At 47.0% G+C, this 14,676-nt stretch overlaps 1 long non-coding RNA gene across 2 annotated transcripts in view; it reads left to right on the top strand.

Moving 5' to 3' along the window:
* LOC141141320 (uncharacterized) overlaps nt 1-14,676 on the top strand; it is a 51,324-nt gene that overhangs the window by 29,186 nt on the left and 7,462 nt on the right. For both annotated transcript variants that reach the window (XR_012244045.1, XR_012244044.1), the window contains exons 2-3: nt 11,006-11,155; nt 12,786-12,932. This is a non-coding gene — a long non-coding RNA (uncharacterized lncRNA). The remainder of the gene's footprint in view (nt 1-11,005; nt 11,156-12,785; nt 12,933-14,676) is intronic.

The following is a 14,676-nucleotide window of genomic DNA, read 5'->3' as shown; positions in this document are numbered from 1 at the left end:
AGAGCACTAGGGAAGAGGAGAACCGCCGCTGCTAAGGGCAATGGAAGGGGGAGCGGAGCGGCAAACCGTCGGACCCAAAAACATCCCTCTGCTTGCTCCTGGAGAGAGGAAAGGAAAACACTGCCCAAGTGGGGGTAATTCCAACAAAATCCCCCCTCCAAACATCTTACCGGTGGCTAGGAACGGATAGCAGGAGGAGCCTGCAGCTTCTGCTGACACAGAGCAAGATCTGAAAGCATGGAACAGGTACATGCTCTTTATAGCCCCCAGTGGCGACTTTAGGCATGACAACATTTACTGCAAGGAGAAATCCAAAGAAAGTTTTTAAATTCCTTAAGAATCTCCACTTACCTTATCCTGCCGCAGGATTCTGTGGTACAACCAAACAGACCCAATCTTCACCTATCACGGCGGGCTCCGTTAAAAAACCTTTAAGGACTGGGGTCCCTTTTTATCGGAATTCCACTGCCTTGGACCTGTATAGCACCTGCCAGAAAGCTTTATGGTATTATAGCATGACCAAAGCACTGGATCCCAGGGTCCAGCTCTCAAAGAGAAGTGTTACAGACAAAACCTCGTTTCTTCCGCCACGAGGCCCGGGTACCATCCACCTTGGCCTCAATGGCACTTTGGATGGATCTGGTTACATAGCTTGCTCCAGCAAGGATTATTCCAGTGGAGCCTCTGCATAGCACATCTTTACTCGTGACCAACACCTAAGACACTGGCGAAAAAACTGAGGTGCTCCCGGTAATGGGAGGGGTTATATAGGGAGTGAACTTCCTGTCTTAGGGTGTGCCAGTGTCCATCACCTAAAGGTGGCCTATATACCCACATAGTTATTACTATGGTGCTCTGTGTCCTGTGATGTACGATAAAGAAAAGTAATGCACTCATGCATGTATGCATGCTCACCGCGCAAGACTCCATTGCTGAAAAAAAAGCATGTTGAAGCTCCCTCAAAGTTTGCTGCACAACATTTAGACAAGCCTGTAAAATACTGGGAGAATATAGTCTGGTTAGATGACACCAAAATTGAACTCTTTGAATGCCATAACACACACCATGTTTAGAGGTCAAATGGCATTGCACATCACCCCAAAAACACCCCCATACCAATGGTGAAGTTTTGAGGTGAAAACATCATGGTGTGGGGATGTTTTTCAGCATAAGGTACTGGCAAACTTCATATCATTGAAGGAAGGATGATTGGAAAAATATACCAATGTACCAAGGCATTCTTGATAAAAATCTACTGCCATCTACCAGGATGATGAAGATGAAACGAGGGGGGACATTTTAGCAAGACAATGATCCCAAAACACAAAGACAGGGAAGCTCTCAATTGGTTTCAAAGAAAGAAAATAAAGCTGCAAGAACGACCCAACCAATCACCTGACTTGAATCCAATAGAAAATCTATGAAAAGAACTAAAGATCAGAGTTCATAGGAGAGGTCCACGGAAATGTTAAGATTTGAAGACTGTGTGGAAGAATGGGCCAAAATCACAACTGAGCAATGCATGCGACTAGTTACTCCATATGGGAGGCGTCTTGAAGCTGTCATTACCAACAAAGGATTGTGTATCAAGTATTAAATAAATTCCAGTTAGCATGTTCAATACTTTTTCCCTGTGTCATTCTATTTTTTTACACATAACTTCATTTCTGAACTTACTTGTTGTGGTGTCTTTGTATGTATGGATTGCATGAGTTGTTACAGACATGTGGTGAAAATTTCATGTCAATAGCGCCTTTAGCAATATATTTACCTAGAAAAATGGTGACGTGTTCAATACTTATTTTACCCGCTGTATATATGTATACAGTATATATATATATATATATATATATATATATATATATATATATATATATATATACAGTGGGGACGGAAAGTATTCAGACCCCCTTAAATTTTTCACTCTTTGTTATATTGCAGCCATTTGCTAAAATCATTTAAGTTCATTTTTTTTCCTCATTAATGTACACACAGCACCCCATATTGACAGAAAAACACAGAATTGTTGACATTTTTGCAGATTTATTAAAAAAGAAAAACTGAAATATCACATGATCCTAAGTATTCAGACCCTTTGCTGTGACACTCATATATTTAACTCAGATGCTGTCCATTTCTTCTGATCATCCTTGAGATGGTTCTACACCTTCATTTGAGTCCAGCTGTGTTTGATTATACTGATTGGACTTGATTGGGAAAACCAAACACCTGTCTATATAAGACCTTACAGCTCACAGTGCATGTTAGAGCAAATGAGAATCATGAGGTCAAAGGAACTGCTTGAAGAGCTCAGAGACAGAATTGTGGCAAGGCACAGATCTGGCCAAGGTTACAAAAAAATTTCTGCTGCACTTAAGGTTCCTAAGAGCACAGTGGCCTCCATAATCCTTAAATGGAAGACGTTTGGGATGACCAGAACCTTTCCTAGAGCTGGCCGTCTGGCCAAACTGAGCTATCGGGGGTGGAGAGCCTTGGTGAGCGAGGTAAAGAAGAACCCAAAGATCACTGTGGCTGAGCTCCAGAGATGCAGTCGGGAGATGGGAGAAAGTTGTAGAAAGTCAACCATTACTGCAGCCCTCCACCAATTGGGGCTTTATGGCAGAGTGGCCCGACGGAAGCCTCTGCTCAGTGCAAGACACATGAAAGCCCGCATGGAGTTTGCTAAAAAAAAACACCTGAAGGACTCCAAGATGGTGAGAAATAAGATTCTTTGGTCTAATGAGACCAAGATAGAACTTTTTGGCCTTAATTCTAAGCGGTATGTCTGGAGAAAACCAGGCACTGCTCATCACCTGTCCAATACAGTCCCAACAGTAAAGTATGGTGGTGGCAGCATCATACTGTGGGGGTGTTTTTCAGCTGCAGGGACAGGACGACTGGTTGCAATCGAGGGAAAGATGAATGCGGCCAAGTACAGGGATATCCTGGATGAAAACCTTCTCCAGAGTGCTCAGGAACTCAGACTGGGCCGAAGGTTTACCTTCCAACAAGACAATGACCCTAAGCACACAGCTAAAATAACGAAGAAGTGGCTTCACAACAACTCTTGAATGGCCCAGCCAGAGCTCTGACTTAAACCCAATTGAGCATCTCTGGAGAGACCTAAAAATGGCTTTCCACCAACGTTTACCATCCAACCTGACAGAACTAGAGAGGATCTGCAAGGAGGAATGGCAGAGGATCCCCAAATCCAGGTGTGAAAAACTTGTTGTATCTTTCCCAAAAAGACTCATGGCTGTATTAGATCAAAAGGGTGCTTCTACTAAATACCGAGCAAAGGGTCTGAATACTTAGGACCATGTGATATTTCAGTTTTTCTTTTTTAATAAATCTGCAAAAATGTCAACAATTCTGTGTTTTTCTGTCAATATGGGGTACTGTGTGTACATTAATGAGGAAAAAAATAAAATTTAATGATTTTAGGAAATGGCTGCAATATAACCAAGAGTGAAAAATTTAAGGGGGTCTGAATACTTTCCGTCCCCACTGTATGTATATATATGTATATATATATATATATATATATATATATATATATATATATATATATATATATATATATTGTAGCAGAGCATCCCAGAGAGAGCCAGGAACAGTCCTGTTCGGGGTTTATACATCTCCCAGGCTCCTCTCATACAGGTTCAGGGATCTCTGATCCATGGTCCAGTTCAGGTCTTGGTCCTCTCCCCCAGGCTAATTTAAGCTCACCTGAGCAGACAGCCTTTGCTCTTGACCTGGGATACTCAGACAACTTCTGTGTAGGAGAGCAAAAAGGTATGTGGAAGCTGACAAGCTGTAGGCTTGCTGAGCCTGGTAGTTAGGATCTGTAAATATTGTTTAGTTAGTGCCGAGACACGGCTAGGTTTTGTTTTGGCTATTTTTGTTCCTATTTGTTTTTTTGGAACACTGTACAGCACCTGTATATAGACTTGTATATATGACAAATAAACACCGTACTGTTTGTCACTATTTCACTGGATTTGGTATCTGTGCCTGAAAGACTGCTCATCCCAGGGAGCTTTGTACCTGCTACCTGTCCCCCAGGTTACATATGGTGGAGACTGCGACCATGACTAAACATGGAGGAAATCCTAAAACAATTGGTGATATCCAATCGGGGCCGGATTTGCCACAAGGCCACCGAGGCCAGGCCTCGGGGCGGCAGTGGTGTAGGGGCGGCGCCGCTCCTGCAGCGACTTCACGGCTGCCCCCCCTTTCGTGCTGCACATTACAGTCTGTTATGGGCACCAGTGCCCATAGAAAAGATGGCCACGCCCGCGAGCCGACCACGCAACTGCGCATGCGCCGTTCCGAAGCCGGCCGGGCTCGGGAAAGCTCGTAAGTGCTCGGCCGGGCGGCGCATGCGCAGTAGCGTGATTGCGCCGCCCGGCGCCATTTTTAAAAAAATCGAGGGTGGCTAGCAATGTCAGCGGTGCGGCGGCGGGGGAGAGAGATGACATCTCTCATTGCCCGCACCGCTGTTCCGCCCTCCTCCTTCTGATGGCAGGCAGCATGGCAAGGGACATCCCAATCTGGTGGCAAGTGACATCCCCATCTGGTGGCAGGCATAGTGGCAAGTGACATCCCCATCTGGTGGCAGGCAGCGTGGCAAGTGACATCCCCATCTGGTGGCAGGCATGGTGGCAAGTGACATCCCCATCTGGTGGCAGGCATTGTGGCAAGTGACATCTCCATCTGGTGGCAGGCAGCGTGGCAAGTGACATCCCCATCTGGTGGCAGGCAGCGTGGCAAGTGACATCCCCATCTGGTGGCAGGCATGGTGGCAAGTGACATCCCCATCTGGTGGCAGGCATGGTGGCAAGTGACATCTCCATCTGGTGGCAGGCATAGTGGCAAGTGACATCCCCATCTGGTGGCAGGCATAGTGGCAAGTGACATCCCCATCTGGTGGCAGGCATGGTGGCAAGTGACATCCCCATCTGGTGGCAGGCATGGTGGCAAGTGACATCTCCATCTGGTGGCAGGCATAGTGGCAAGTGACATCCCCATCTGGTGGCAGGCAGCGTGGCAAGTGACATCCCCATCTGGTGGCAGGCAGCGTGGCAAGTGACATCCCCATCTGGTGGCAGGCATAGTGGCAAGTGACATCTCCATCTGGTGGCAGGCAGCGTGGCAAGTGACATCCCCATCTGGTGGCAGGCATAGTGGCAAGTGACATCCCCATCTGGTGGCAGGCATGGTGGCAAGTGACACCCCCATCTGGTGGCAGGCAGCATGGCAAGTGACATCCCCATCTGGTGGCAGGCATGATGGCAAGTGACATCCCCATCTGGTGGCAGGCAGCATGGCAAGGGACATCCCCATCTGGTGGCAGGCAGCGTGGCAAGTGACATCCCCATCTGGTGGCAGGCAGCGTGGCAAGTGACATCCCCATCTGGTGGCAGGCAGCGTGGCAAGTGACATCCCCATCTGGTGGCAGGCAGCGTGGCAAGTGACATCCCCATCTGGTGGCAGGCAGCGTGGCAAGTGACATCTCCATCTGGTGGCAGGCATAGTGACAAGTGACATCTCCATCTGGTGGCAGGCATAGTGGCAAGTGACATCCCCATCTGGCAGTGACAAGAGATGGTGGCAAGTGACACGCTCAGGGCTCCCAATGATTCTGCATTATGGTGAGTTGAACTATTTCAGTTTATATTACAATGTAATGATAGAAATAATGTGTTTCAATTATCCTGACACCATAACAACCATGGTGCCGGGGATGATTGAAGCACTAACACCAGCCATTGCCTTGAAAATTTGCCTGCGAAAAATCCTTACCCCTCGCGCGCTTACCCTGAAGTATTTTTAGTCTACAATTAAAGCCAGTTATTTTCAGTGTTCTCGTGTATGGAGATATGTTTTTAATTGATCTATTGTAGAAGTCATTGATAAAGGACGTGGTGTGTGTGTGTGTGGGGGGGGGGGCAGCATTGAAGGACCCGGCCTTGGGGCGGCAAAGGGAGTAAATCCGGGCCTGTATCCAATGCTGCACAGCAACAATCCAATGCTGCACAGCAACAAGCAAACGCTGCACTGCATCAAGCAAACGCTACACAGCAGCAAACGCTATGGCACAGGAGCAAACCAAGGCGCTGTGCCAACAGATTGGTGCTGTACAGGAGCTATCACAGAGGTTGTTTGAACAGCTAGCCACTGATGCAAAAGAGGATAGGAAAACGATGGCTGCGGTTGTGGAGATGCTAGCACAGTGGTCACCTGCTAAAGTTAATGTTGTTGGAGACAAGCCCTCAGCCATCCATGTGGGTTGCTTTCTTTCTAAGATGACTGCAGATGATGATCCAGAGGCCTTTCTCTTAACGTTTGAACGGACCGCTGAGAGAGAAGGTTGGCCCAAACCCAGTGGGCAGGACTGGTCGCCCCCTTGCTGTCTGGAAAATCGCAGAAGGCCTACTATGATTTGGAGTCAGCAGAAGCAGGAGACTATGAAAAGGTCAAGCGGGAAATCCTGGCGCGACTTGGTGTCACCTTGGCAGTTCGAGCACAGTGGGTCCACAGCTGGTTCTTCCAAGACGAAAGGCCCCCAAGATCGCAGATGTTCGACCTAATTCACTTGGTGAGAAAATGGCTACAGCCGGAGTCCCTGTCTGGGCCACAAATAGTGGAGCTTGTGGTCATGGACCGGTTCCTGAGGTCACTACCAGTTCCCCTGCAGAAGTGGGTAAGTCAAGGAGACCCCAACTCGGCGGACAACCTCGTGGAACTTGTTGAAAGGTACTTTGCTGCAGAGAACCTGGTCACCACCCCTACAGCCGCACGGACTTTCCGCCCAAAGCCATGGTCTCCCCAGGCAACCGGTAAGACTGTTCCAGGGGAAGTGGGTGGTAAGCATGGCAAGGAAATAGGATTTTTGGTGCCAGGACTGAAGTTTGGCGTCCCAAACAAGGGAAGCTACTGCCTGTCAGCAAACCAAACTGGGGAAACATCAGGTGTTTTCGTTGCCAAGAACTGGGACATGTTGCAGCAAACTGTCCATTGACAGATGAACCAATGCAGTGTGATCTATCTATTAGAAGGCAGTCTATGTTTGCTGCTGTTTTATGCACTGCAGCACCAAGTATGGGAAAACACATGTGTCAAATGACTGTTAATAATAAGCCTATTACGGCCTTGCTGGACTCTGGAAGTCTAGTAACTGGTTACAGCTGAGATGGTTGAAACTGAATTTGCATGCTAAAAAAGTTGCTGTGATCTGTGTACATGGGGATACCCGCGAGTATCCTATAGCCACTGTTCAGTTTAAAACTGGCTTAGGTACGGTGACCCATCCGGTCGGACTTGTGCCCCACTTGGTGCACGAGGCCATCATTGGTAGGGACTTCCCTAAGTTTTGGGAACTGTGGGATCGTCCCGACCCGGTCGCAGTAGCTGACTCAGTGACAGAGCCAGAACTCCTGGCTGCTACTGACAATGTGGGTTCAGGGGACTCTTCTCAGGGCTCCCTGGGTTTTCCTTTCTCAGTTATGGCAGGAGAGCTGGAGGAGCCTGAGGAGGTCCCCACAACCAGTGGAGCTGGACAGCCATCTGCTGAATCTGAGCCTACGTTGGAGTTTGCTGACCTTAATGTACACAAGGGAAATTTTGGTACTGAGCAGAGAAAAGACCCAACCCTTGTCAGGGCCTGGGAAAGTGTAATGATGATTAATGATGTACCTGTCGAATCAGGGGACAGGCTCTGTTTTTCTTATTTTAGCAGCAATGAGGTTTTCTTGTATCGTGTATGTAAAAAAAAAAATGATGAAGTGGTTGAACAGTTGGTGGTCCCTAAGTCATACAGACGGGAGGTGTTGGAACTTGCCCATGGGCACTTGCTAGGAGGTCATTTAGGGGTTGAGAAAACTACTGAAAGGGTGTTGCGCAGGTTTTATTGGCCCGGGATACAGAAGGATATTGAGAATTATTGTCAATCCTGTCCTGTGTGTCAGATGTCAGCCCCACTACAACACTTCCGAAGTCCTTTAGTGCCCTTGCCCATTATTGAAGTGCCCTTTGAGAGGATTGCCATGGACCTTGTGGGTCCACTCCCCAAGTCTGCCCGAGGTCATCAGCATATCCTTGTAATCATGGATTATGCTACCCGTTACCCCGAGGCCATTCCCTTACGCACCGCGTCTGCTAAAAACATTGCCAAAGAGCTGTTTATGGTGTTCAGTCGTGTTGGAATCCCTAAAGAAGTCCTTACAGACCAGTGCACCCCATTTATGTCACGAATAACTAGAGAGCTGTGCAAGTTATTTAAGGTGTCGCAATTGCGAACCTCGGTGTACCATCCTCAAATGGATGGCTTGGTGGAACGCTTCAATAAGACTTTAAAGAGCATGTTAAAAAAGGTTGTTGACAAGGATGGGAAAAACTGGGACTTCCTGATACCATACTTGATGTTTGCCATCAGGGAGGTTCCCCAGTCCTCCACGGGGTACTCTCCATTTGAGTTGCTTTATGGGAGACACCCTCGGGGACTCTTGGACATAGCCAAAGAAACTTGGGAGGGGGAGCAGACACCCCATAAAAGTGTCATTGAGAATATCGCTCAAATGCAGGACAGGATTGCAGCAATCATGCCGATGGTAAAAGAACACTTACTGCAGGCCCAAACAGCTCAACAGAGGATATACAACAGGGGGGCCCAACTCCGTGTTTTCTCACCTGGTGATAGGGTCCTGGTGTTAGTTCCCACTGTTGAGAGCAAGTTCCTGGCTAAGTGGCAGGGTCCCTTTGAAGTAATTGAAAGTGTTGGGGAGGTCAATTACAAAATATATCAACCAGGAAAAAGGAAGCCCGAACAGATTTACCACATAAACCTGTTAAAGCCCTGGAAGGATAAACTGGCGCTAACTGCAAGGTCCCTCCCGGTAATGCCTAAGGGTACTGAGTCCCCTCTGATCCCTGAGGTCACGATTCCAGACACCCTGTCATATTCCCAAAAGCAGGAAACTAGAGAATTCCTGATAAGAAATAGAGAGAAATTTTCAGAGTTACCTGGCACGACTTCAGCAGTTCAGCATGATATTGTTACTGAACCTGGGGTCCGTGTCAAGCTCAAACCATACCGAATTCCTGAAGCGAGGAGAAAGGACATCAGCGAGGAAGTTAGAATGTTGGAGCTAGATGTCATTGAGAAATCCAATAGTGACTGGTCTAGCCCCATCGTGTTAGTCCCAAAACCGGATGGCACTTGGAGGTTCTGTAATGACTTCAGGAAGCTTAATGCAGTGACAAAGTTTGACACGTACCCAATGCCCAGAGTGGACGAACTTGTAGACCGACTTGGCAAGGCTCGCTATCTGACCACTTTGGACTTGACAAAAGGTTATTGGCAAATACCCCTGACTGGTAGCGCCAAAGAGAAGACTGCATTTGTGACCCCGGAGGGTTCCTTTCAATATAAAAAAATGCCTTTTGGGTTGCAAAATGCCCCCGCGACATTTCAGAGGGCCATGGACAGGACTCTAAGACCCCACCGACAATATGCAGCAGCATATCTAGATGACATAGTGGTACATAGCACTGACTGGGAGTCTCACTTGGCCCGTGTCCAGGCTGTCCTTGATTCCCTCTTCAAAGAAGGTTTTACAGCAAATCAAAAAAAATGTGCCATTGGTCTAGAGGAAGCCAAGTATTTGGGCTACACTATTGGGCGTGGTGTCATAAAACCTCAAGTGAATAAAATAGAAGCCATCCAGGAGTGGCCACGTCCTGCAAACAAGAAGCAGGTCAGGGCCTTTCTTGGCATTGCGGGGTATTATAGAAGATTTATCCCAAATTTTACAACTATAGCTGCCCCACTGACAGACCTTACGAAAGGGAAAGACTCTGTAATGGTGAAATGGTCCTCAGTAGCAGAGCAATCTTTCCAAGTCCTGAAGAAGGCTCTTTGTGCACAACCAGTACTGTACTTCCCCAATTTCTCCAAAGATTTTTTTGGTTCAGACGGATGCGTCTGATGTTGGTATCGGGGCAGTAGTATCACAGGTACACAATGGGGAAGAACACCCTGTGGTGTACCTAAGCAGAAAGCTCAATGACCATGAGCAAAGGTATGCAGTCATTGAAAAGGAGTGTTTAGCCATAAAGTGGGCCATGGACGCACTCAGGTACTATTTGTTAGGACGCCAGTTTGAGTTAATAACTGACCATGTTCCTCTGAAATGGATGGCCCAAAAGAAGGAGACTAATAGAAGGGTGAACTGGTGGTTTTTGGCTCTACAGGATTACTCATTCACTGTAAAACACAGGCCAGGTGTTGAGATGGGGAATGTAGATCTCCTGTCCCGTGTTCACTCCTGTTGGGCTACAGGTGTTCCAACCCTGGGGTTGAAACAAGAGGGAGGATATGTAGCAGAGCGTCCCAGAGAGAGCCAGGAAAAGTCCTGTTCGGGGTTTATACATCTCCCAGGCTCCTCTCATACAGGTTCAGGGATCTCTGATCCATGGTCCAGTTCAGGTCTTGGTCCTCTCCCCCAGGCTAATTTAAGCTCACCTGAGCAGACAGCCTTTGCTCTTGGCCTGGGATACTCAGACAACTTCTGTGTAGGAGAGCAAAAAGGTATGTGGAAGCTGACAAGCTGTAGGCTTGCTGAGCCTGGTAGTTAGGATCTGTAAATATTGTTTAGTTAGTGCCGAGACACGGCTAGGTTTTGTTATGGCTATTTTGTTCCTATTTGTTTTTTTGGAACACTGTACAGCACCTGTATATAGACTTGTATATATCACAAATAAACACCGCACTGTTTGTCACTATTTCACTGGATTTGGTATCTGTGCCTGAAATACTGCTCATCCCAGGGAGCTTTGTACCTGCTACCTGTCCCCCAGGTTAATATATATATATATATATATATATATATATATATATATATATATATATATATATTTATATTCCTTTACAATCTCAGAATGCAGCGTGTTTTTCCAAATCTAGAAATCAATAACTTTTTGGTTGTTCTTGCTCCCAACACAGACACGTGTCCCGGATCCCCAGCGTACCCCAATCCAGCCCCCCCAGGGTGTGATAAAGAGGGCGAGAATAAATGCACCAAGGATTCAGATTGTGGTGTAAATCAAAAGTGCTGTGCAACCTACTGTGAAATGAGGTGCACAAAACCCGGACGTAAGTAAACCTTAGAGTATGTGAATCCCAAATGTGATAGGATGGGTAACAAAACCTCTGCAACTAACTTAGGTTACAGCTGATTCACAGGACTGTTATTTCTCCAACTCATTGGTGACATAGATACTGGGGAGTGAGGTGTGTGTACTGGAGTGCAGATCTAACTGGTGACATGGCTACTGGAAATGAGGGGTGTGTGCTAAAGTACCAAACTCCCTGATGACATGAATACTGAAATGTGAGCTTTGTGTACTGGAGTACAGTTTTCACTGGTGACACTGGAGAATGAGCTGTGTGTACTGGGGTGCAGATCCTACTGGTGACATAGGTACTGGGGAGTGAGCCGTGTGCACTAGAATGCAGCTCTCATTGGTGACATGGATACTGGAGAGTGAACCGCGTGTTCTGGAGTGCAGATCTCACTGGTGACATGGATACTGGGGAGTGAGCTGTTTGTACTGGAGTGCATATCTCACTGGTAACATGGATACTGGGGAGGGAGGTATGCGTTTCCGGAGTACAGATCTCCCTGGTGACATGGATAATGGGGTGTGAGGTGTGTGTACTTGAGTGTAGATCCCACTGGTGACATGGATATTGGGGTTGAGGTGCGTGTACTGGAGTGCAGATCTCCCTGATGACATGCACACTGGGAAATTAGCTGTGTGTACTTGAGTGTAGATCTCCCTGGTGACATGGATACTGGGGAGTGAGGTGTGTGTACTCGAGTGAAGATCTCCCTGGTGACATGCACACTGGGAGGTGAGGTGTGTGTACTCGAGTGTAGATCTCCCTGGTGACATGGATACTGGGGGAGAGAGGTGTGTCCTGCCCTTAGGGGAGATGGGGTCCCTGTCCCCAGGGGAGAAGGAGTCTCTGTCTCCAGGTGAGAAGGGGTCCCTGTTCCAAGATGAGAAGGGGTCCCTGTTTGCAGGGGTGACTGGGGGCCCTAATAGGGTCCCCCATTTCAGTGTCCTCTGTACCCCCATAGCAGTGTCCTTTTACATCACTCCCATAGTTTCCTGTGCCCCCCTCCCCCCATAGCAGTGTCATCTATCCCCTGCACCCCCCCCCCCTTTGTAGTGTCCTCTGTAGCCCCATAGTGTCCTCTGCCCCCCTGCACCCCACCCCATACAAACACACACTGTGTAGGTAGAAGTCTCCTACCTTACACAGGTGTAAACCAGAGCAGAGATTGGCCTGTATCACAGGGCTGGGTGGGGGCATTAACTGCTGAAGTTAACTTTTCACATTAACAGGCTGGTGATTGGTTGCTAGGATAACCCAGCAATCAATCAGCTACTGTTTAATGTGAAAAGTTAACTCCAGCAGTTCCCGCCCCCGTCCAGCCCTGTGATACCGGCCGCTGTCCAATAAAGAGAAGAGCAGCGAAAATGTTTGTGGTCCGGGTGCCCGTGAATTCATCACGGGCACTGACGGGCCGGACATTTAGTGGTGGAGGGCCGGGTGCGGCCCGCGGGCCATAGGTTGCCGACCCCTGGTTTAGGAGATATTCCAGTGAGCAACAGCCAGTTGCATCACCGGCACATGTGCTCTGAAGGAATGGCATACCCGTTGTTAACAGAAAATAACTAAAGATAAACTTTTTTTTTTTTTTTTTTTTTTGCAGCAATAAAACCAGGAAAATGCCCTGTAAACCCAAAACCTTGTTTACGCAACATGCAACATCAATGCCACTTCGACTCAGAATGTCCTGGCAAAGAAAAATGCTGCGAACGCCATTGTGAACTTAAATGTATCAAAGTTAAACATTAAGGTGAGTGATTGTGATTGGACAACATGCATACAGGCCAAAGAAAATTAAACTCATTGACCACAATACAAGCTGGCTCAGTTTGTATTGTCTGTTGTAAACAGGCACGTACTTGCTTCCCTTTCTCATCATTGTATGGATTCCTTGATTGTTAGCTCTGGGGCATCATAGAAGGAGGCAGTAACACACACAGACAGTGTGCTCATTGGGGATCTCCATCTCCCGAGAAACAAGAGGAGAGCTTTAGCTTTCCATCTGGTTCTGATCCTTCCCTCACAGAGTTGGTATAATAATTGCACAAAGAAAAATTACACCCCATTTTTATCCTCAGTTCCCTATTTTGTATTTCGATTATATGCCTCTGTTTTATATACTGTGATCACCATTACTTGAACCTAAAGTGGTACCCCAAGCAAGAAAGTTTGAAAGAGTCAGAACCTCTATAATGGTCTTATTGGTTGGTTTCCCCACTTCTTCTGCCAGTGATAGGCAGGGCTGCTATTAGAAATCATGATACCCTGTACAATCCACCTAACAGAGCCCACCCCCCAGTAGCTGAGTAGATACATACCCCCCCCATGTGCTTCCCAGGTATACTGCCACACCACATCTGCCTTTAGAGCAGGAGACCAACCATTACTTACCAATTCGCTCAGCTAAGAGAACCGCTTGATGGGACCCTGACATTGAATAGACACCAATGATTGAAATAAAACAGTACTGTACCAGAAATTAGATAATATCAGATCTCCAGAAGTAAATATTGTTAAGCTCTGAGCTTAGTGGAATTTAATCCAACCTTGAATAAATAAAAGTGATGCGGAGACTGCACCCACTTATGCCTAAATACTGTACAAGGTAATCTGATGAAAAAAAAATCTGTGTTGCACTTTCCCTTTGAATTTTCAACCCAAGACAAACAACTTGTGCTCTCAAATAAACACCACCACAATCAATGCTCAAGACCATAAAATATATTTATAATCATGTGAGAATAAGCAAAGTCCAATAAGCATGTGTCCAGAGAAAACATTTCATGAAAAGCCAATAAGCACGTGTCAAGCGAAAAATTGCATGTGCAAACCAATACTCCAAATGTGCCAACCCCAGTCCACCACCGAGAGACAAAAGCATCTTACCAGAAATACATGATCCCTACCAACCAAGATGATGTGCTCCTACATGTACTGAAAGTGTCCATAGGATGGAGATGACCAGCTTGGCACGGATGACAACTCAGATTTCGATTAGCTCAGCAATGAAATAATGGAAGCAGGAGACATGAGGAGAGAAACAAAGCAGATCAGATAGTCTGAAAACCACTACACTTATTCAGTACAGAGGGTGTACAATAAATGAAACAAGCTCAAAGTTCTTGCACAAGCGCCAGCAGATGTGATGAAGTCAGCAGCTTAGGCTGTAGGCAGGTGCAGTCTACTTTCCCCACTGCAGGTGGTGCTCATCCACATTGCCATTAAAAAGTGAGAGGAAGTCAAGAGTCACATGGTTCCTCTATGATTTACTGGGTCACTGGGGGGGCTATCTGATTGGATGCTGCCACCCCACATGACTCTGGTGGCCATCTTGGGTCAGGCAGAGTCTATGTAATGTGATTCAAGAAATGCTCTTCTGCATTTGAGTACTAAGCTTTAAGGTGTATAGTGTCAACTCTTCGTCTGTGCCTTGCTGCCTTGTAGGACAATGGGTATCCTTATATGCACTGCAAAAAAACAACAAGAGAAGGGTG

Source organism: Aquarana catesbeiana, linkage group LG04 (genome assembly GCF_042186555.1).
Source record: "Aquarana catesbeiana isolate 2022-GZ linkage group LG04, ASM4218655v1, whole genome shotgun sequence".
Taxonomy (NCBI): domain Eukaryota; kingdom Metazoa; phylum Chordata; class Amphibia; order Anura; family Ranidae; genus Aquarana; species Aquarana catesbeiana.
Note: the sequence above shows the minus strand (reverse complement) of the source record. Positions and strands in the feature narration are given on the sequence as shown.